Below are 24,469 nucleotides of genomic sequence, written 5' to 3'. Positions count from 1 at the left end.
AATTTTAGGTTCCCAAAGATTTGAAATCGATATATTCTCGTTCTAGAAGTCCTTTTTCACTTTCACCTTTGCTAAGTTGCAGTCAAGTCCCCGTTATGTCTTCGCAGATATATATTTAAATTAACAAAGCCACCGCAAATGTTCAAGCCTATTGCATGAATGTTCGGAACTGTTACCGCTAACTCTCTTATGGAACAACTCAATTGGATATTGAATCACTAATTCACATGCAGTCACCTTAATTAAGTTTGCCATATTTCGGTTTGAATGAATGAACTGAATGATGGACGGACGAGAAGATGGCCTGTGTAAGTTACATACTTAAGTAACACAGTCTTATGACTAATACGCATTTTTAGACGAATAAATTTTTTTCATAATAGTTTAAGAACCCACCCGGCCAACATACTGGCTGCGAATTGAAGCAAGTAGTACTTGCAGTACTGATTACAACAATGTATTTTTTCAAAATTTCTAGATCTGGTGCGGATATTAATTATGTTAGTTTTTCTTGGGAATTCATTCTCGATAAAATCTGTTTGTGGTTTGATAACAACGGTATACATATGTCACCAGGGAATCTCATATTTTCTGAACCTCTAAAGATACCAAAGACCTCTTCACTTTTTTGTGAAACCTAGAACATACGCAGTTATTAAATTCTCATTATGTTCAACGACGCCAAGACATAATATTAGCAAAGAAAACATTTTAGTATTGTTAATATTTTAGATTCGCCAGTAATATTATGACCCAAATAGGTAACCGCACAAATCGGGTTTTCGTTCCAAGGGTTTTTATTGTCGATTTATGGAAACCGTAATTGCTTAGTTTCGCCTCACTTTTATACCACAATTTCAACAGAGTGATGCAACAACCAAAGGGGTCGACCACTATGTAACAAATGTTACATCGACAACAGTGCTTTTGATTATCAACAAACCTGCAAGAGACCCCTGAGACAAGTAGCACCATATTCACTTCAATCATTGGATTTGATCACATTTTCAGGACTATTACCATGGAGTGAGGGTGGTAGCCATGAATAATTCATAAATATGTTACTGCCACTGCCAGTAGCTCACTCATCCATTCATTCATGCACATGCAAATATGTACATACAGTTTGTCAAGTAATTGTTTTCGAACCAAGAAAACTAACATTTTTCTGTATTAATTAATGAAAAAAATACTGAAAATTGTGATAAAAATGTCGGGTTTTTTGCAAAAATTAGTTGGACGACTTATTTAAGACAAGATAGGATGTATAAATAAAAAACTAACCCACGTAGTCCAACAAAAAATAACGAAAAGCAATAACTACATGTAATGCAAGTTGTCAAATAAATGTTTTCGAAATGTAATGGAGGTTCCAATATACCCCATATTTTCGGTAAATACTTGAAAATCAGGACAATTTATGAATATTGTTTTTAACAGAGAGTAACTACTAACAAGTATCAACAATATTAGTCATCGAATATCTGTACTAGGAGGGTTACCATATGGACCAAGGGAGTACCAGGTCATATTACATGTAAACAGGGTCCTGTAGGTTTTAAACCGGGAATATTTGAAAACTAAGACGTTTTATGAGTTTCTTTAGTTCACTAGGATGGATTGTCATCAACTAAAATAAATATTACCTTCAGAATAATTAAATCAGGAGGGTTGCCAGATGTACGAAAAATGTACCAGGTTATATAAGCAGTAAACGAGACCACCTATGTCTCAAAACAGGGCACCGAAGTTCGTTGTTTCACTTAATATTAATTAAGAGGTAATAACATTTCACGAAACTATCGGAAATATCGCAGTAAGAGACTAATATTGCTTAGAAATGTATGGTGTACAGATTTCGACAATTTTCAGAAATGCCTACTACGACCTATTGGACTCATTTCGTGTACTCTGCAATACTACTCAGCATATTTTTAAGGGAAAAATAATGCTGGCGGCAAAATAATGCTTCAATTTTACCATGGAAGCCAAAAAACTTAGAGAATTCCTCTGAACTGGCTCTAAACAGTGAACATCGGATGTCCATTATAAAACCAGTATAGACTGACAATATCTTTCATATGTATTTCTAAGCGATATTTGTATTTTTATGTCATATTTTGATTTGTTTTAGATGATTGTTTCTTCCATTAATTTAATTTGAGTTAAATAAACAAATCTTAAGCCCTAGTTATGGATTCAGGTGGTCTCATTTACTGTTTATATAACCTGGTACCTTTTTCGTACATCAGGCAACCCTCCTGATTTAATTATTCTGAAGGTAATATTTATTTTAGTTGACGACAATCCGTCCTGGTGAACTAAAGAAACGTCTTAGTTTTCAAATATTCCCGGTTTGAAACCTACAGGACCCTGTTTACATGTAATATGACCTGGTACTCCCTTGGTCCATATGATAACCCTCCTAGTACAGATATTCGATGACTAATATTGTTGATACTTGTTAGTAGTTACTCCCTGTTAAAAACAAAATTCATAAATTGTCCTGATTTTCAAGTATTTACCGAAAATATGGGGTATATTGGAACCTCCATTACATTTCGAAAACATTTATTTGACAACTTGCATTACATGTAGTTATTGCTTTTCGTTATTTTTTGTTGGACTACGTGGGTTAGTTTTTTATTTATACATCCTATCTTGTCTTAAATAAGTCGTCCAACTAATTTTTGCAAAAAACCCGACATTTTTATCACAATTTTCAGTATTTTTTTCATTAATTAATACAGAAAAATGTTAGTTTTCTTGGTTCGAAAACAATTACTTGACAAACTGTATGTACATGTGGACGTATTGTATGCTAATTTTTTTGTGTAAATGTTAATTTATTAACAATTTTATGCTGATTGTGTATAATTATACACAATCGTTTTTACATCTGTAAAAGTCCACTTCAAGCGATGCTTTTGTCCGTTTTGCCTTTGTCATGTAAACATGACCAACAAATAAACAATAGTTCCAAATTATGGTTTGACCAGATGGGAGGTTTTGAGTTATCTATGCCCCCAAGGAATCCGTACTCGTATTAGACAAACATTGTTGCATACATACGTACAACTTATCCATTATTGCAAATTCGAACTCCAACACGAATTGCCACCTTTAGTTCATTGAAGAAAGCTCACGTGAGTATTTTTATATAAAGCTAAGTAACTGCTTATATTTATGGGTACAACTTGGCTTACCTTCATGTTCCCACTATACGAGTACGAGCAAACACACGTTCATATTTATTGATATTGAAAATGTGTAGTGAACGGCAAGGGAATTCTAAAGTTCCCCACAAAATGTTCAATTCTAAGCCTTACAAAGTTTGTAAGAGCAGTTCGTATACTGGTGAATTGTACATTTGGGCGATTTCTTTACATGGGGCGATAGATAGACAGGTTTGTCTTTGCCACATGTGCTCGGGAGCTTAGAAGCTTACGGACATACTAAAGCAGACTTTTGTGTAATTCATGGAAAATTATGTTGTTAGTTGTGGTTATATGCAACCGACTTACAATCATACACCCACACCAGCTTCCTACTTTTTGTTCTGTTTTCTCTCATCCCCTTTAGGTCTTTTGTAAATCACACACACACATAGCCAAATACACGCATCGTATGGTACGATGGCTGCTAGTGTTTTGGTGCGGGAATACATAGAAAAGGATGCAACAGTTTACCGACGGCTAGTTGTTGTGGTTTTCCTCAGCCCGGGGAGAAATGGAAGCGGTTGAGATGTGGTCTTGCCTTCGGTTGTATGGTGGTTTGTTGGGATGATGCTGGATAGTAGGTAGAGTCTGTGGATGAGAGAAACTGCAACTTGCAATATGCAATTACTATTTATTGCATACACAAGTTATCATGCTCGTACACAAGATTGTTAAGTTCTCAAAAGAAATCCCCATTCTGTAGTCCTTTATGGAGCTAGGATAAATATCTATTGGATGAAAAATGAAAAGAAATTGAAAAAGTATTAGCCCCATTTTTGTTGTTGCATTTGCTGTTACTGCTTTTCAATCGAGAAAGGTAATAAGCTAATCCGATCACGAACACTTTGGTAGTTTATTTTGTCTTCTTTTTCTTGTAAAGAAGTTACATACATACATCTGTTTATTGAAAATCCGAAGATATTACGCAGCTAAGAGATGTTATGAAGCCAAAAAAATAATCATGACATTTTCATAATAAAATAAGACAAATTAAGTTGACTTTTACTTTGAAGAGAATAATTCAGTCAATAATTCGTTGATTATCAATAACTTAAGCTGTTAACAGTTGAAGAGCTGACATTTAAAAGAATACGTTTTCACATGAAACTCAGGAGAAAATCAGACGGTAAAAACTTTGGGTTTAAAAATTTGAGATAGATAGCATGCCTCAAAAAAAAAAAAAATTAAACGATCCCTGCAAAGGTTTAAATTGTCGCGATCTGTTAATCAGCGCTAGGAGTCTTTAAAAAGAACCAATTGCTATGGACAAGAAACTAAGCAAAGAACACAACAGATTACAGATTGGTCACTTCTGAAAAAAATGAGAATAATTTCTCTAAGGACGTTTGATTCAACGCACAATGAGCCCTATAGACACAGGCCACCTATGGATGCTGTAAGCTGCAATGATTTTGGACTTCTTGACATTTATCTATCTAGACACCACAGATAGAATATATTGAGGGTCTTTTCAGAGTTTTGTGGCCCATTTTGAACATTTGAAGTTACAGACAGAAATGTGGATTAAGATTAAAGTTGTTCTTGAAGGAATAAACCGAATGAGTCCATATTGGAACCTCATCTAAGTCTGGTAGAAATTTCACGATGTGCAAAGTATGGACTAATTCGGTTACTACCTTCAAGAGTTATCGTGCGCACAAATTTTCCGAACATTTTTGAACTTTTGTGGGGGAGATACACGAAGGAGCGGACCGATATGGCTTATCTTCGAACTAAAAATAAATTTGGACAAAATATTACGAAGGGTAAATGTTGGACCGAATCGGCAGATCGAGAGTTATCTTGCGCTGCAACAACTACACACGGTGTCATAGGGGATTTTTGCACCTTTCAGACTATTTTGGGGAGCAGTGAATGCAAGTTGTTGCAACAAAAATCAAAGCGATTCATCAGCTGGTCCTAAAGTGAACTTTTCCGACATTTTGTGGGGGAGGTACCCGAAGGAGTGGACTGATTGAGTCCATATTGGAACCTCATCTAAGTCTGATAGAAATTCCACGATGTGCAAAGTATGGCACGAAGGAACTTAAACTAAGTTTAGGCAAAATATTACGATACCCAAAATTTGGTTCGAATCAGTTGATCCGAGTTATCGTGCGCATCAGCCAGACAGACGGACGGACATTGCTAAATCGACTCCAAATTGTCTAAAACGGATTTCGTCCAAACACACTTGGGGTCTGAAACCATTATTTCGATGAGGCACATTTTGCCCGTAAGATATTGTATATAGCATAAAAGCTGAGAGTATAATTATACATTCTGCGTTAAGGGTGAAAGTCAACGTTGTATGAACATCGAACTTCCAGCTACAAAAGGATATCGTATTGAGTTTCGACAAGTGCGTTGGCTAGGCAAATAAATAGAAAAGCATAAAACAGACCAATGAAAATCAATTTGAAATGCCACTGTCCTCAAAATTACAATAAAAACTATGCTTTTGAACAAACGTTCTGGTAAGGGTTTATCGGATTTTTTCATTTATTCAAAGAGTATCACATCTCAAAAAATGCAGTTTCGAGGAAAACACGTTTTAAGTTGCCGATCGAATTTTGACTTCCAAACTTAAAAACAGTGTTGCACAAAAAAATAAAATAACTACTTGGACGATCTTTTGCAAAGAGCAAGCCAGATATCAGTGCTGAATTTCTGTGCAATATCAAACATGATTTGTTTTAAGGCTTCATAAAATCATAAAACTTTTTTGTTAATTTATGACAAACTCCTAGTTATTTAGATGTAACTCGTCGAGTTTTAGAGATGTCAACAATCAAATTTGACACATGATAAAGTAGCATTTTTTGAGTTATGCCTCCCTTTGAGTAAATGAGCTATATGTGCATATGAGTACACATGAAATCTGCTTAGTTTGTAGAAATCCTCAACCCTCAATGTCTTTCCTATCTGTACGTGCGATTAGAGATTCACATCTCTAAGTTAACTGAAATGACCAAAACTTCTGTTAATTAAAGTAAACAATGCTCCAGTTTCTGGATGTCTAATGAATGTTTAGTTTGGCTATTTCCGGAGTGTGGCGTGGGAGTGAATTAACCGTGTACCTAAAGTCGACCACAAATAGAACTTACAATGTGCCAAATGAAGGCTTCTTTCCGGTTTGCTTATAAAAGTGTAACCCCATACACAAGTTTTATTTAAAGTTGATTTCCCTTTTTTCATTGACACGAAGTATTCCCACTTTTAAAACGCATAATAACATTTTAGAGGCCAGGAGGAAATCAATCTTTGACCAATGTATTTTGAAATCATGCTCTCAACTGTCACTGTATAAAACTGAAGTTATATTTTCTGGCGAGTGTTTGCATAAGCAAAAACGTCGTAGTCCTTTTCCTTCTTTTCTCAGTATTGTTCGCGTCATTAACATTTTATTTGATGCAGGGACTAAAGTCTTGCCATTGCCAGCAACGATATCTCGTTCATTGGTTTTATCCTCGTTATGGACAATGTTTGTTTGTCTTTCGTTCCTCATCTAAAAAAGTTTTGCTCTTGACTTTTTATCACTTTGGAGTAACTTCTCTTACACCACACTCTTTTTCATAATTTTTTCTTTTTGTCATCTCTTTTTTTTGTAGGATTTCCTTGTTTGGTTTGTCTGATACGAAAACATGCAGAGTTTATTTTACGTCAAGGCATCTTAAGGACTTTTCATCACTTGCAATCTCGATTGACTTTCTCCTTGTGTGGTGTATCATGACAAAAATGGAGTTTGAAACTTTAATATATGATTTTGTACTATTTGCTTCCATTTCAAATACGTACATTTTTTTGTTTATTAAAGAGTTTTTAGACTCCTGGGATGGGTTTTTATATTTCTGCCTTTATTGGCTTGGCACAAATCTTTTTCTAATTGTGTTTAAACCGTACAGAGTAGACACATCCGGAACAAGAGCAACACCTGTTCGCATGGCGCTTTAAATCAATCTATCGTTTGTATATTTAACCATTATGGACCATGAACTCTTTTCCACTGTCAAGCCATAGTTGTCCTCATAGTTCCCGCCCACTCGATATGAATAAAGATTAATTAAAACAACATGAAAAATAAATGAATAAAATCGTTGTTTTATTCTTCGAATGGAAATGAGAAAACAGAACAGAACAACCAAACAACGCCAATACCAAACAGTACCAATGCAAATGTAAATAAAACTACATAAAGGAAGACTGCAAACATGTCAGTAGTTATTTCCTAGAATACGTGCACACACATTCTTTCACCTATCTGTATGTGTACCATGCACATTTATCCATACCTATAAATAGCAAAAGCATGTTTGAATGTATTGTAAACACACGTACATACAAACATATGTATATATGCAAATGGAATTCAGGGACACAACAATGTCGCAACGACCACATTATGATCGCTACTATTACAACAAAGGGTTTAATATTTATACCCTACTATCACTACATGAAGAGAAGGTATTCACACTTAGTTTTTTATGCCCTCAGCCTTTAGGCTAGAAGGGTATATACACTTTGATACGAAAAATGTCTGTCTGGATTGTGCGCACGATAACTTTGTCCAAACTTAGTTTAAGTTAGAAGATGGGCCATATCGGTCCACTCCTTCTGGTAGCTCCCCCACAAAAGATCAAAATTTTTCTGTAAAATGGTCTGAACGATAACTCTGGAAGGGAGCAATCGATTTTGTCAAAACTTTCCGCATCGTATTATTCCTTCCAGATATAGATCTGGTTCGAATATGAACTATATCTGTCAACTCCTTTAGGTACCTTCCACACAAAATTCGGATAAAGTGAAGTTTAAGGGCTCCTTTCGGATGGTTTTGCAATTTTTTTCAGTAAGTTTTCCTTGCGGCTCCCTTTATGACGGTACAATTTTTTCCTCGCGGAAGTCCATACATCAACCAAAATGGCAAATCCGCAAGATAATCCTCGCAGGGAATTTCTGATTGGTGCAGGCTTTGGACATCGTATTATTTCATCCAGTCATTTATCAGGTGAAGTTTAAGAGCTCCTCACGAATCGTTTTGAAATTTTTTTCAGAAGTTTTTTTGTGGCTCGCTTTACGACGGTACAATTTTTTGTCGTAGTAAGTCAATAATTCCTGAGATATTGGCCTAAAAGCTCCAAGAAACCCTGACAACAACAACCAAAATGGCAAATCCGCAAGATAATCCTCGCAGGGAGTTTTTGATTGATGCAGGCTTTGCACATCGTATTATTTCATCCAGTCCAGTATGGAATTGAAATATAGACTATATCGGTCCACTCCTTCGGGTACCTCCCTCACAAAATTCGGATAAAGTGAAGTTTAGGACCTCCTCTCGCATCGTTTTGACCCTTTTTCAGTAGATTGTTGGAGTGGCCTCATTTACAATGGTACATTTATTTCCGGAGTAAGTCAATACTTCCTATGATAATGGGCCAAAAGCTTCAAACCCCTGTCGGATATTGTGCAAGATAACTCTAAAACTTTTTCAAAAATTTCTTTCAAACTTATTTTAACATAATTTAATATGTTGAGTCCTTTATGTGGAAGTTTGGTTGCCAAAAATGTTTGGTATATGTCAATGATTTGGTATAAGCCCACGTTACAGGTACCTACAGATTTTAAAGCAAACTCGTGATATAAAATCAATATACTTCATATACGGCATAATTATTGTGTTTGGTTTGGTTTTGTTGTTTTTTTCTTAGTCAGTGGCTGAGGGTATTTCTCCGTCAGCACAGCTGACTGATACGTCCTTACTTGTTGTGTGATTATATTCTGAATGAGATAATATCGCGAGTTATTATAGTATCGTTATCAACCAAATTGATATACACATGGGATATGCTCTGCAACAGTCTACAACATTATTCAAACGAAATGTTTATACGAGAATAAGCAAAATTTATAATTTTCTGACATCGTGACATCACTTTGGGCCCAGTAGGAATATTGGGGCTCCATCGTGCTGATCTTAACTGGGCTAAAACCACTCGTGTTTGCCATGACAGCTGACGATCCTCTGTTGCGATGGATGGAGTACGGTATTCACACTATACCTTTGTACTGTCTGCGCAACTGCATCTATGTGAATGGTTTTCAAGACTGTATGATAGGCTTGTTGATCTAGAGATTCTCGCTTGTACATTTGGACCTCCATCTTCCCAGATAATTTTATTTTTATTTCTATATTATTTATTTATTTTTTTTTATTATTTTATTATTTTTATACCCTCAGCATTTATGCTAACGAGGGTATATACACTTTCATACGGGCAAAATGTGCCTCATCGAAATAATGGTTTTAGACCCCAAGTATGTTTGGACGAAATTCGTTTCAGACAATTTGGAGTCGATTGAGCAATGTCCGTCCGTCTGTCTGGCTGGCTGGAGCGCACGATAACTCTCGAACGGATCAACCGATTCCGTTCAAAATTTGGCTTTTGTAATATTTTGTCTAAACTTAGTTTTAGTTCGAAGATGGCTTATGTCGGTCCACTCCCAACAAAAGTTCGAAAATGTTCGGAAAATTTGTGCTCACGATAACTCTTGAATGGAGTGAGTAACCGATTTTGTCCATACTTTGCACATCGTGGAATTTCTACCAGGCTTGGATGAGTTTTCAATATGGACTTATTCGATGCACTCCTTCGGGTAACACCCACACCAAATTTTGGAAAAGTTCAGTTTAGGACCTGCTCTCGAATCGCTTTGATTTTTGTTGTAACAACTTCATCTGGTGGCAAGTTCATACTTCCTGAAAAAAATAGCCTGAAAGTTGCAAAAAAACCTATAACGCAGTGTGTAGTGGTTGGAGCGCACGGCAAGTCTCAAAGCTTTGAGCTTTTATCCTAGTCCATATTTATGTCGGGAAGTTCATTCGCCCCAAATTCTGAAAACCACCTATAAAACCTGAGAAACAAAGTGTTTCATTTCACTCAGGCTGAGGGTATATCTCTGTCGACAAAGCCGACTGATACTTTTTTACTTGTTTACTTTTGTATTTATTATATATTCTCTCTCCAGATCATAACTAGATCGTGGCGTTGATACTCACGGCTATAACACACATGCTGTCGAACGTACACCCAATATTTTAGGGTAGTTGGTGGTCAGCATCAGTACACCATCGGACAATATGTTCAGGTATGTAAACATTTACCCGTCACTTATATCATCAACGGTAAGACCCGACGCTAAGATCCGTAGACATCTACAGTGAGAAATCGCTTATAATGTCATTGTCTATAACGTCATATCGCTTATAACGACGAAATCCACAAGTCATAAATTTCTGTCCTTTATAGACACACAAGTACATATCGCACATATGTAACGACATCGTTTTTAACGACATATCGGTTGTAACGACGTCTTTTTGGCAAATATTTGGCTTTTGCTATCGGTTATAACGACGAAACATTCCAAGAAGAAACATTTTGCTCCATTTTTGTAGACTCGTAAAATAACCAACATATTAAGAACATGTTCGAAGACGTGGTTGAGCAATTGAATTACGACCAACACCTATGAATGGTTTATAAAAACAAGTTCGACTGAACCCAGCTAACATTTTTTTCCGAATTCTTTGCGAATTCGGTCAGAATCTCTGCACAAGTTGCCGAATTCTTTCCGAATTCGGTACAAAAGTTGTATGGTCGTGTCGCCCGAATTAGGAAAGAATTTTCTAAGAAAATTCTAACAAAATATTAAAGTTTCGCAACGAAATCGGTCCGAATTCGGAACAAAATTCTGGAAAATTCGGTGGAAAACTTAGATTTTTTGAAGAAAATCGATCCGAATTCGGAAAGAAATTCTGGAAAAATTCGAAGAAAAGTTTAGATTTTCGAAAAAATCGAAAGAAATTCTTGGCTACACACAACACAGAACACTCAGGGGCAATCTTCTTTTAATGCGCTATTTATGGATGATTCTAATTTCCTAATGATTTTCCCTGTTGTTATCATTTTGTGATTAATAGTAGAAGAATGTGCACGAATATGTTGAAGCTATCAACACTAGCCTGAATTATTATATGTTGCATTTATATTAAAACAATTCAAAAACTGTATATGCGAATTTTATAAAAAATCACTTTGTGTTTCGACAACAATCGAACAAAAAAATCCCTTAGAAAATCGATCAGAAATCGGAACGAATTCGGAACGAGATTCTTAAGTTTCTTCAGAAAATGTGTAGAGATTCTTAAAAAAAAAGTTTTAGAAAATCGGTACAATTTCTAGAAAAATATTAGAGAAATCGACAAATATCTAAAAAAAATTCCGAAATTTTCGGAAAAAAATCGGAAATCAGAGCCCTCGGAAAAAATTGTTAGCTGGGAAGTCTTTTTTTGAATAGCGTTGTGTGAGAAACTGAATACACAATTCAGTTCAATACAAAATGTTGTGAAATGAGGGTCACGGCACATCGTGCACTTTATTATAAGATTTTTTAGCAAAGTTTTCGCTAATTATGGCAATTACACACGAAAATACTGCAGAACCCGAATTTCATGTGCCAACATTTTTTGGAAAGCCTATAAATTAAAGTATTTTGGAAAGCTTTAAAACTCAGATCTGAGTTATATTTAAAAAAGTAGGAAAATTACACTTTTGTTAAACAAAAACAATTATCCAAACAAAAATCGATGGGAGAAGATCGAGAGGGCGACGGGAAACATCATGGCTCAAAAACATTCAAGATTGGACTGGACACCATAATGAAAGAACTCTTCTGAATGCCGCCAAAAACAGAAACCTATATATAAATTAATAAACTGATTTGTTAAATATACCAAATTATCATTGTGTAATTGTATGATCGCTAAAACCCGAATACGGAATGGCAAATAAAGAAGAAGAAGAAACAAAAATCAACATATTTATACCCGGAAATCACTATATAATACAATGTCACCTCATTTTGTTAATGTCGTTTATAACGACTATCGCTTATAGCGTCCAAATTTCGTCGCTTGATCGACGTTATAAGCGATTTCGAATGTATCTTTATGCCATGAAGCATGTGGAATTTCAGAAGACCTTTAATAGGTCAGGAACCACCATAATTATTCGGTCTCACGGCCTGTTCTGGTTCAACTCTCGACTGGTGCTTTTGTGGTGCTGTGCATTCTCGAGAATCCATGCTGATGTTAAGCAACTGGGAAATTGCTTCTCTAGAATCTTTGCTACTACCGACAAAAGAGATATCGGCCTGTACAATTCGTCGCTGCTGGCATCCTTGCCAGGCTTCAGAATATGAATATGCAATATGGGAGGCTAACGATAGATTGAAAACACTTGTCAAATACTCAACACCTTGTTCATCCAGTTGCTTAAGCATTACCACTAAGATTCCGCTTGGCCTCAACGCATTAGAAGATTTCGCGTTCCGGATGACGCCTGCAACATCGTTCATCGTAAATTGTGGTGATACCACCACGTAATAATATGTAATATAATTCGTGGATCTGCAGAGTTCGTACGACGAAGATCATCACGCTGATTTGCTAGTACTTGCGCCTCTGCTAAGAAAATTTGTCTGATCTCGGGTATTGATCAGAAGATATGTGGCGAGCAGCTGCAGCTGTAATGTCCCGGAAAATTCTCTCAGCTACCCGAAGGTCTGAGGGAACCATTGCCACTCAGCTGATCAATGGTTCATAAAAGTATCGCGGTCGGAGGTTATAAAGTCGGGTGTTCTGTTAACGGAGTCGCAGATAGGAAAATGGTCTGAGCCAAGTGAAAAATTATGGGTTGCCAGAACGCATCGTTTTTCCCGTGTTTGTGTACAGCAATCAGTCGTCCACCGCGCTGTATCTATTTTAAATTGACATTACATATGTATGTATTTATATATTACTTATTATGTGCAAAGTAATTCAATTTAAAAATTTTTTAAATCAACTAAACTATTTTGATGCTTTGTTGATTCAAATCCAAAATTTGGGACAAAAATGCTAAATTATTTTTTTTAATGTTACCTGAAGTGATAGATAACAAGCTGGCTAAAGAAGAAAAATGAAAATTTCGTTGGTTTTACCAGGGTTTCGGAGTCGGAGTCTGGCAAATTTTGCTGGAACACTCCGGACAAAATTCTTTGTTTCTACACTTATCAAAAGAATAATTATTTTATTTTTATACGGTAGAGAGATTGACATTAATACATTTTGGGAATCGGTTATTCGTTTTATAAGAAAGCTATGAAAAACATGAAAGCAAAGGCTTTATTTATGCAAACAACTGTAAAGTTCCATGACAATATAATTATGATTGTACCTTTTGCGTGAGTGTACACACTGAATCGATTTCTTAACATTCCATCACATTTATGGCAAAACTTGTATACATTTTGGAACACTGGTTTAGATCCCACTTATTAACACCCTACACTATAATGTGGAAAATGTATTACAAATTTGTTTTGACCAAAATTCATCTAACACTGCGAAATAGTCGTCCCCCTTTTGGTATACCAATCTTCACATATCAAGCTATGTGTGCCAGCCCGTCCATTAACATTTTAATCGAACTCCGGGCAACTTAAAGACCGATCGTCACGAAATTGTTTATGGAGGTCGGGTTCCGATAAGAATACAAACACATACATTAACTCACAATGAAACTGAACCACCTATATTACCGAAGATATTTTAAATACTTGATATTTCAAAGTTTGATCGATCCAAATTTTTAGCCACATGACTGAGAATTTCTGATAGATAAAGTCAACTTTGGTCGTAGTTTTTACATATACAAATCATGACTGCAGGAAATATTGCAAATGGTTCGTACATGACGATCCAGTCGTTGTCGTAATATATATTTCACTTATTATATGTGGCCGAAGGATGCGTTTGGAGGATATAGTTGTATATATTGTATGTGGATTTTAATTGTGAATTTAACTCATATCAACCAAAACTTTATTATATATTTAGGAAACTGAAAAATGTAGTGATCCAGACTTAAGGTTTCAGGTCCAATATCCAAATCCAATCGTCTTCTATTTGTATTTGTACTGCGCTCCTGGAATAACGTATCAATATTATAATTATGATCTTTAACAGGAAAAAAATATTTTCTTATGAAAGAAAAATGACAGATTTTTCTGCCGACAGAATATGGATCGCAATGTTGTGTAAAAGATTACGACCCAATCCTTCGTAAATAGTTGACTATACATGTCAGCAATGCTAGGGCATGTGCTTAAATATTATGTAAAGATTTCAGGCTCCTTTCAATAAGGACCTATAGCATGCAGTCGCCTCTAATATTCAACATATCTCTGGAAATCGATGTCAAATGAAAAATACCCAAACATTCTAACCAAAAGTATTCCTGATGAATGATCAATAGTACCAAATTTGAGGTATTAATAAAGTATTTCATTTTGACTGTGTCCTTTATCAGACTTCGTTATATATCATCCAATATAACAATGACCTTATGTGGGCAATATAGTAGTCCTTACCGATCTACCTTAGAAATACAAAGCATTTAAAATATACTTTTTAATATAATTTAAACTCAAAACATTTCGTGGAAATATAGAGTCCAGGAGTAGTGGTGTAGGATATCACATAATCGGCCCCTTCCTACATTACTCTTACTTGTTTTTTTTTATAAAAGTCCTACAAGTTTTTTGCTAGATGTCTTGCTGGTCTTCTCATCTTTTCTTCTATGATAGGGCCTATTGGACTGCTATGAAAGACCTTGTGATCTTCTATGAGAAATCCTACTGATCATCAACATGAAGACCAACATGTTTTCTACATATCTATGAGAAAACATAATAGACTTCAATTAAGAAATAAGAACAATTTCTATGAAAAACGCCACTTGTCTGCCTATGTCCTGGCTGGTGTTCACGATAAATCTGGAATATTTTGATAAAAAATTTTATTCCACTCTTTCGGGTACAATTCCACAGAAATTCAAAATGTTGGACTGGATCCAGTTTAATACCTGGTCGACATGGGGTAAGTAGTAATCCGGATTACACTTACATAAATTTACAAATTTTAGTTGACTTGATAAGTAAAAGGCTTCAGAAATACTTCATATCTGCAAATTTGTAATAATACAAGTTATCAAAATCAGCCTTTGTCTTCTAGCCATTCCCATTCAATATGCCTGATGTGCTGAATTAAACCACCGGCGAAACGATCGTAGCATATTGGTTGAGTGTGTGGTAACCTCGCTAGAATTAACCTTTTCAATACAAAAACTCCTTAGGTCATGTTAGCTCGATTATAAATTCAATTAATTACAAATTTTATAATTTGCATTAAACAATCCAAAGACAATCCCGGGAACAAATCTAGTTTAGTAAAAACTCTCCGATTTTTTTGAATTTTTTTCCAGAGGTAGGTATTTTTGCGCTGATTACGGGAATATAAAATTTTCTTGGGGGACGGACCCGGTTACCCGGTTATTCGACCCGAAAGTCCGGGTACCCGGTACCCGATAGACCCGGTTCTACTGAACCGATTCTTACAAAATGGGTATCGTTGGAAAGCTTATGAAACTACCTAAAAAAAACTCTGGACCCAGTGAAGGTATTATAACAAATGGCACCATTTTGGAAAGGTTGAAGTATGAGCTATAAAATTACGTGAATTAATTGAGCACCCATAATGGGCCCTTTTTCGACTTTTTGAGGGTTTTATGGAAAAACCCGGGTCCAAAAAGAGGTATTTTGGTTATAACTTCTGAACCCCTGGAGATAACCCCATCATATGACCACTTGTTGGATAGGTAGTTTCATAAGCTTTCCAACGATACCCATTTTGTAAGAATCGGTTCAGTAGAACCGGGTCTATCGGGTACCTGGTACCCGGACTTTCGGGTCGAATAACCGGGTAACCGGGTCCGTCCCCCAAGAAAATTTTACATTCCCGTAATCAGCGTAAAAATATCTACCTATGGAAAAAATTTCGAAAAAATCGGAGAGTTTTTACTGAACTAGATTTAAGCCCAATCCCGAACAAAGCCTGACCACTTCAGAACCTCTATACAAGCGTTAAAATTTTGATGAAATATGTATGCAGAGAAATGCATGGACAACATGGTGACCCCTTCTTGCATGTTAAATTATCGGCATTGCCTTTATTCACCGTCTACGTTGACAGCGATGCTAAATTAATTTCTATGTCATGTCCCTCTGTCTGTGAAATCAATATAGAACATTAAAGTGGTTTATTAAAAAGTCGGAGACGAAGGGAAAATGGCTCAACTCCGAAACTCTACTTATAACAAGGCCGTTCGTAAAAAAATACTGAAAATCGCAAGGAAATTTTTCGATTTTGTGTTCTTCTTTGTGCTATCAGTGGTACAAATCCTGGTGTATTAATATGCTTAAAAGTAATTGTATTAAGCTAACGGATTCGTTTTAAAACCTTTTTTAAGTACAATGTAACTAAAAAGTCTCTTCGATGTCCCGCTGTTCCAATGGTACACACATTTAGAGTAGTCCTGAAACTATCTACAGTCGAAATCGCGTATAACGTTGGTCAAGGGACCGACGGAATTTGTCGCTATAACCGATATGTCGTTTTAAGCGATAGGGCTATAAAGGGCCCCAGAGATTTGGGACTTTTGGATATCGTCGTTATAACCGATATGACGTTATAAACGACGACGTTATAAGCGATTTCGACTGTACTTCTCAATATATTAACTACGACCACCTGTGACGTTGGTGTATAGACCCTCTATAACGGTATCACTCGATTTTATGTATTTTCAAGATTTTACAGTCGAAATCGCTTATAACGTCATTTCGCTTATAACGTCGAAATCCAAAAGTCCCGAATTTCTGCCCTTTATATTCCACACAAATAAATATCGCTTATAACGTCGTCGCTTATAACGTCATATCGGTTGTAACGTCGGTTTTTGTGAAATATTTGAATTTTGCTATCGGTTATAACGTCGAACCATACGAAAAAGAAAAATTTCTCTCAATATTTTGTTGTATGTACATATATTTTTTCAAACTCTAACAACAAAATACCAAACATATGCGTTAAATGTTCGAAAATGGGTTTGGACAACTAAATTACGACTCGCAAGGAGGTGCTCTCAAGTCAATAAAGCTTGAATTTCTGCCACCCAATGTCACATTTGTTTTCAACCCATTGTGTATTAAAATCACATTGCCGGAATCGGAAAATATCCACTATCCTGGCAAGAATAGAAAAGGATCAAAGTACGAAATTAAACGTGTTGGATGCCGTGTTATTGTTAGAAGAAGAGTGGAAAAATGTAATGCGATTGTCAATGGCCCTTTAAACGATTCTGAAGACATTTATCTTCATTCTCATTTCTCCCAGCACGTAGAAGATATTGATGAATAAGTGTCCATTGATGACAATGTTTTCAATGACGACATAATAATGAAAGATAAAGACAATTCTAACGAAGAAATTGAGGATACTACTGAACCTGAATTTCAATTACCGTCAGTGTCAGAGGCGTGTCTAGCTGTAGAAACACTTCAAAAATGTATTTACTCAGAAGATGTTATACGTAAAGAATGTGTTTTAAAAGACCCTTACAAAACTGAAATCTGAATTAGATTTAAAGCTTATGTTGGCATTCAGAAGCCCAAACTAAAATAAGAGACTATTTTAAAGATAACCAGATAACCATGTCCCATATTTACGTAATATATCTGCTGAAAAATGTATTTAATATAGTATTTTTTTTATTATTTTGTTTTTAAGTCATTCATATGTATGTATGTATGTATGTATATAGATGAAAAAGTAATAAAACGACGTATTTATACCCAAAAGTCACCATAGATAATAAAATTTCACCTCTTTTATAAGTATCGTTTATAACGACTATCGCTTATAGCGTCCGATTTTGGTCGGTCCCTTGACCGACGTTATAAGCGATTTCGACTGTACTTATAATAATGAACTGATTTAGCTAAAAATTGAAATATAACGTAAAACCATAGGTAGGGTATTTAAATTCATGTATATAGTATACGAGTTGTTTTTTCTTTCCTGCACTGTATCTGTAATTTATTACACCACAGTTTTTGGCTAAATTTACAGTTGTATTATTTTTACTTTCCCCGTTTTGTAATCGTTTTTATTGGTTTTATACTTTTTTGTTCTTTGGTTGTGTATAAGTGAATTTGAATGGGTTACCACGTGAATGTATGTATATGTGTGTGTATGGTACGGATATAGAAACATAAGCCGGAAATAAGTGTGAAAAAATAGAGTTTATTATTAAAAAAGCCATGGTTGTACGGTCGAGAAGGAAAGGAAAAAGTAATGGCAAAAATGCATTCCAACAACAAACGGCAACGAGGATATTTTATTCATATTTTGTATTTTTACCGCCAACACTTTACGGAAATCAAGTGCACTTTATTTCCTAGTCATATATTCTAGACTACGAACACTCGGCACTATGGCACACTGGGCATCGGATATGCAGCGGTGGACCACTTGCATTTGGCCGCATTACAAGGTTATGAATTGAAATTTATGTTTGACAACAGCTTCCGGCTGATTGCAAACTTTCAAAATTCATCGATGTACGATTGAATGCAATTGGGTATCGAGAAATACTGTATCGAGCCATTTATTTTTTCCAATTTCGAATGCAGACTCTTAACTTTTGATTTGCTTTTATGAAAATTATAATTCATTTGCTGCGTACTGCATACTCCTGAAGGTTCTAAGAACGTGGGCAACAGATGTTAGGGAATTGTTTCGTTGTGTGTTTGTTTATTTGTTTTCAGTGGAATTAAAGTGTAAAATATCGAACAAGCAGTCCTTCACTCAAATTAAGATCACTTTTCCGGTAATAAATTCTCAGTTCGATGATGCAACTGTGTCCTTCACATCCAGTAATTGGAATCAGTATTGGATTGTTTCATGGAAATTTCATATGGATATGTTAATGAGTAAATTTACACCTCGCAGACAACCAACTTCTAGTTGAGTGGTGTAGGCGACACGAAGTGTGTCTGCGTTATTGATGGCGTGGTGATGATGATTTTAACACCATGTTCATCGTCCTTTTTAACACTACACCAAACTCATAAAGTAATTATGAGGCTCTTGCAGCATGTGTTGAAAGGAAATCGGAAATTTGAAGCCAATTTCTTGTGTTAGGTCTGGCAAATGTGTCCTGCAACGTAAATAGAGGTTGTTTATATACATATGTATGTAATTTTAGTAAAGCGAGATTTCAGTTAAAATATGTAAACAAAAATGTGTGTGTCATAGTCGTCAGGAGGAGAACAGAAGAGAGTAAAGAGACTTTAATTTTTATTACTTGGATGTCACAAAGTTAAAATCCAGGATAAAAAATCTATTGGCAAAAATAATAAATGACAAATCTTTTGCTTTTAAGCAAGGTAAGATTTATATTAAGGTTTCATGACATCAAGTTACTTTTAACATTGGTTTAACTGCACACATACACACCACCTTAGGGCTTAGCCAACTGAATGAAACCCCAAAGGACATTTCCTTTTTCTTTTATCTGTCTTTAGTTCCTGGCCTTTACAAAGCCCGGTAGTCAGGTAATCGTGCTTTCTTCATGCGCCACTAATTTCTATTCAAGTCGCATATTCCATAAGGCCAAGCAATGTTGGTTACTTGCCAATTGTGTCCATTCTCCTTCTGTTGGCATTGTTTCCTTATGACATTGATAACCTAATAAATGGTATGTTCCAGTACTGCACATTTCTACACATTTTTACTATTTTTTTCGATAACATAAAGGAAAAATCGGTTATCGGAGTAAAAATGTGTAGAAATGTGTAGTACTGGAACAGACCAAAAGGTATGTATTTTTCCTCCAGTCTGGACAGTGTGTTGTGCTCCTGTTTAGGGGTGGTCTGGATAGTTATGGGTAGGCGAAATATATAAAATATAATGCAAGATTTAAAGCTTTGTGTTAAAGTCTTGTTATATAAAATACATATCACTTCTTGGCTCATCTCGCTTCCCTTTATTTTTAGTTTTTGTAAATGTTCTGTAAAAGTTTTCTTTTTATTTATTACGCTTTTTTGTTTGTTGCAACGAATGTGTATGTGTGGTGTTCGTTTGATACATCATGGATCACAAATGGCTGTATGTCAATAAATTGTGATTATGTGTATGTGTGGGGGTTTTTTTAACAAACATTGGTCCATGAAATGTTACAAGATGTGCATGTATTTGTTTCGAATTTGCAACATTTGGTGGATATCATAACTGAAGAGCATGATTATAATCCTGTAATCATACACTAGAGAATGTATAGTCGAAGAAATGCAATCACTGGGTATTTTCGAACAGAGTGCGTGAACCGCGCAACTAATTTTTAAAATTACAATATCCCAAAAGTCTTTGGCAGAATATACTTATAATATATAATTCCCATATAAAAATATGCAACAAAATCTTGAAATTTCAAATAAACAATCGTGGATAACATGAGTATTTATTCGTCTATACTTTCATTAGTCTATGGCAGTAATAATTCAATGTTCGAAAAATATCCTCAGCAATCAGACATACAATTATTGGACGAATACAGTTTATAATTTAATATTTGCAAGTGAAAAACATCTTACCGTAAGAGTCTACCATAAGTTAGAAATTTTTGTTAAATTTGTTGAAGTTTTGTTCGGCAAAACAATTACTGTAAACATGCCGTAGTATTATATCAATTGAAAAGCTGTGGTATTAAACCCGCATGGGTGCCACCGTGGTACAATGGTATGCACACCCGCCTTGCACGCTGAAGCCCGTGGCTTCAATTCACCGGCCAGACAACATCAACAATTTCAACGGTGGAAAAATACCCCTCAGTAATGTTGGCGACATTTCCTGAATAGTCCAGGCATGTAAAACTTCTCTACAAGTGGTGTCTTAAGACACGCCGTTCGGACTCGGCAATAAACTGTAGGTCCCATATTATTGAACTGATATGAATCGGGATCCACTTATTGATATGAGAGAAGTCTCCCTTGTCCCGTATGGAATATTTGTAAAATAACTATATTATTATGTATTAAACCCGCATATTATTTTATTTTATTTAGAAATATCCAATAGGTCACAAACGGTATTCGAAAAATTGCTCTACACAATAATATTTAATGTCGGCTAATAGAATAACCTACAATAACTTTTCGCAATTAAATCCGAAATATTATTCCAAATATGTGATTTTACGTTATTTCCCAGCAAACAAAAATCATTACCAAGTAATTGGTTTTAAGAGTTCTTTTTGGTAGTCGTAACTACTTACAAAACCCCCTCCTAACCCATTATATTAACAAGGGCATGTCGCACTGAATAACTAGTTATTCTGTAACCGCTAGACTAACTAGTTATTCTATGACCACTAGAAGTTGAAAAATAAGATAAAAACATATGTTCTATTTTTAAAACAGTTGAGATGGAATTTGTTTTCAATTTCAACACACTTCAGTTTTTATTTTATTTCCCTCTCTGCTAGATTTGATCATGTGAACTTCTGATTTGTAGCTGAGCACACTACACACTGTGCTAAGCGCACGAACATTAAGGGTTGTTTAAAAGCTTACATGTGCAGCACCAACTGTTTTTATATTGTCAACAAAAACTCGCGTGCCAACGGCGAGCGTTGAACACACAACCCTAGGATTTGTAGTGGAACATACACGCTATGTGCCACCGTTCTCACTACTAAGTATGTAGTGAAGTAAGTAGTTTTACCTTAATGCATTACTTGGTAATGGGTTAATGTGTCCCAATTTTTGCTGGGTTAGTTCGATATTTATTTTAATTATTCTAATTCAATCTTTAACAAAAGCGAGTTCGAGGTCTTTGTTTTTTGTTGTCTTTCCTCTTTCTTCGAAAGACATCATCAGGATAAATAATATTTACAGATATTACAACAGTAACAATAACTCCACCAAGCGCAAACGGCGACCTTGTGTTGCTGTCATCTCTTTTGTGGCAAAAAGTTGACGTTTTCGCTTGGTGGAGATATTGAACTGATACGACTTTTTCATCGATTGGACCATAAATGGGGTCTTTGAAGAGTTTTCGTGAAAAATGGGGTCTTTGAAGAGTTTTCGTGAAAATGCACCTAAAGTCCAATACAAATTACTATGGAAACAAATATCGGTGGGTTAGTACGTGTTTGTATAAGGTTTTTGGATCAAATGGAAAAAATAGGGTAGATAGAGATAGAAGCGGAGACATTTATCATTAAAATTAAACCTTCAAAATATTAAAATTGAGATAGCTTAGCGCCTTTTGTAATAACTCTGATATTTGACCATCCACCCAAACACATTTGATATTGATTTAAAGCTCACACAGGCTACTTTTAATCAAATTAATGGAAATAAAATTTCACAAATTTGAATTTGGGATAACTAAGTGTCTTTTTTTAACTCTAGTATTTGACCGCAATAGGCACCAATTTAAAGCTCAGGTGGTTTTCTTAATATTGGTCATTTTTATAGAAATGCCGTTAACCAAAACTGGGATTTTCACCATTACAACTAACATAAAAAAAATAAATAAATAAACAATGGGATGGATTAGCGAATATTGCGACACCTCCGTTGTTTGATCACCTATGCCAAGGTATGTTGCATCATCAAATAGGCCTGATTACAAAGTTAATATAGACATACAGAAAAACTTTTAAGCCAACTACAACTTATAATAACCTGTCCATATTGCACCACAATATGGGGATGTTATTACAAGTTGTGATATAATAAAGGTAATTATTTTTTACGTTCGTTATTGAGATGTTCGTTCTCCTGTATTATACCTCCCAACATCATGTTGCACTGTTGTTTTTTGTGCTAAACTAAAGAGCATCATCCTTAACACTTCCATTAACCGGAAACCAAAATCCTGAACCTATGTCTCGATCTTCGAAAAGGTGTCCGGAAAATACCTAATAACCTAAAATATAAATTGCTTTTATATAAGCAAGATCCAAAATACTGATATAACTTCTGTCGGGTATGTCATTAGCGCTTGACATAACGCAAGCTATTTGTTAAACTTAAAGTTTCTAGACACTATATTCACCTGAACATTTGCAGATTTTGCAAATATATGTATATTTTAAATACCTATAATTTTATGTTGATATTTCATTGTAAACATTTTTTGTTTTTCTGTTTTCAACGAATTATTTGACAAACTGCATGAGAATAATATGTCGTGGTACTTTTTTACGCGATTTAGCAAACCTCCAGAAATCATAAAACGTCTTAGTTTTTGAATTATCCATTATTGTCTTAAGGAAGACGACTAACTTATTTTTAACAAAAACCTACAGTTCATAAATTAATACAAAAAATTTTTGTTTTCTTGGTTCGAAAACATTACGTTGACAAACTGTAGGTATGTGTTTTGGGCCCATGTGCTTGGATAAATAATTCCTTTGCATCGGCGGCTGTGATATTTATCTTTCAATAAAAAGTATCAGATGTTTGATGAATGTTCGTGTTCGTGTACGAGTGCGTGTGTGTGCGTCTTAGAAGTTTATCGCACTGCCAGTATTTGAAACAATTAATTAAATTAATTTCCAGTACGGGCTCTTCATATATTAAGACATCCACACATAAATGCTAACAGAACTAAGTATAAATTCCGACTATTGTTATTATTTAACATTTAATTGTAATTGTATTGCGTGTGTTTCGGAATGCCACTGACAGCTTCAACAGATTTTAATTAAGAACTGAAGACAAAAATCGTCATGAGAAATTGGCCATATGTTAGTTAGCTGGAACATCAGTGGTGTAGTTGTGGGTCTATTTAATCCTACATACACTCATACATGTGTTTGTAAGCATGTATAAGTAAATGTATTCGCATTTCTGCGAAATGACAGCAGTCAGTAGCAACAGCAGCCTGATCTCAGTCTTAGGACATCAATCATAAATTGTTGATTGGTATATTTTAAGCCTTCGACAAGTCGGTCTCTACGTAATATCTCCTTTGCATACCCCTAGGAATAGCAGTTTAGAGAATCGCATTAGACGAACAAATGATCAATTGACTTCTGGTACACCTTTCGGAAATTGTGTGGCAAACTTCGTTGTGGTTTTAATGTCAATTCTTTCGTTTGGCTATTCTTTTGGTGTCACAGAGTGTATTCGAGGAAATCACTTACTACTGAAGAAGGTGTTGCCCGTCACTACTCCCATAATTTGGCAAATGCCTTTTCACTACCACTGGCTCGTAGTGGGAATGATGTTGCAACTCA

This window comes from Musca autumnalis, unplaced genomic scaffold (genome assembly GCF_047663935.1).
Source record: "Musca autumnalis isolate F117 unplaced genomic scaffold, ASM4766393v1 scaffold_1, whole genome shotgun sequence".
Taxonomy (NCBI): Eukaryota; Metazoa; Arthropoda; class Insecta; order Diptera; family Muscidae; genus Musca; species Musca autumnalis.
Note: the sequence above shows the minus strand (reverse complement) of the source record.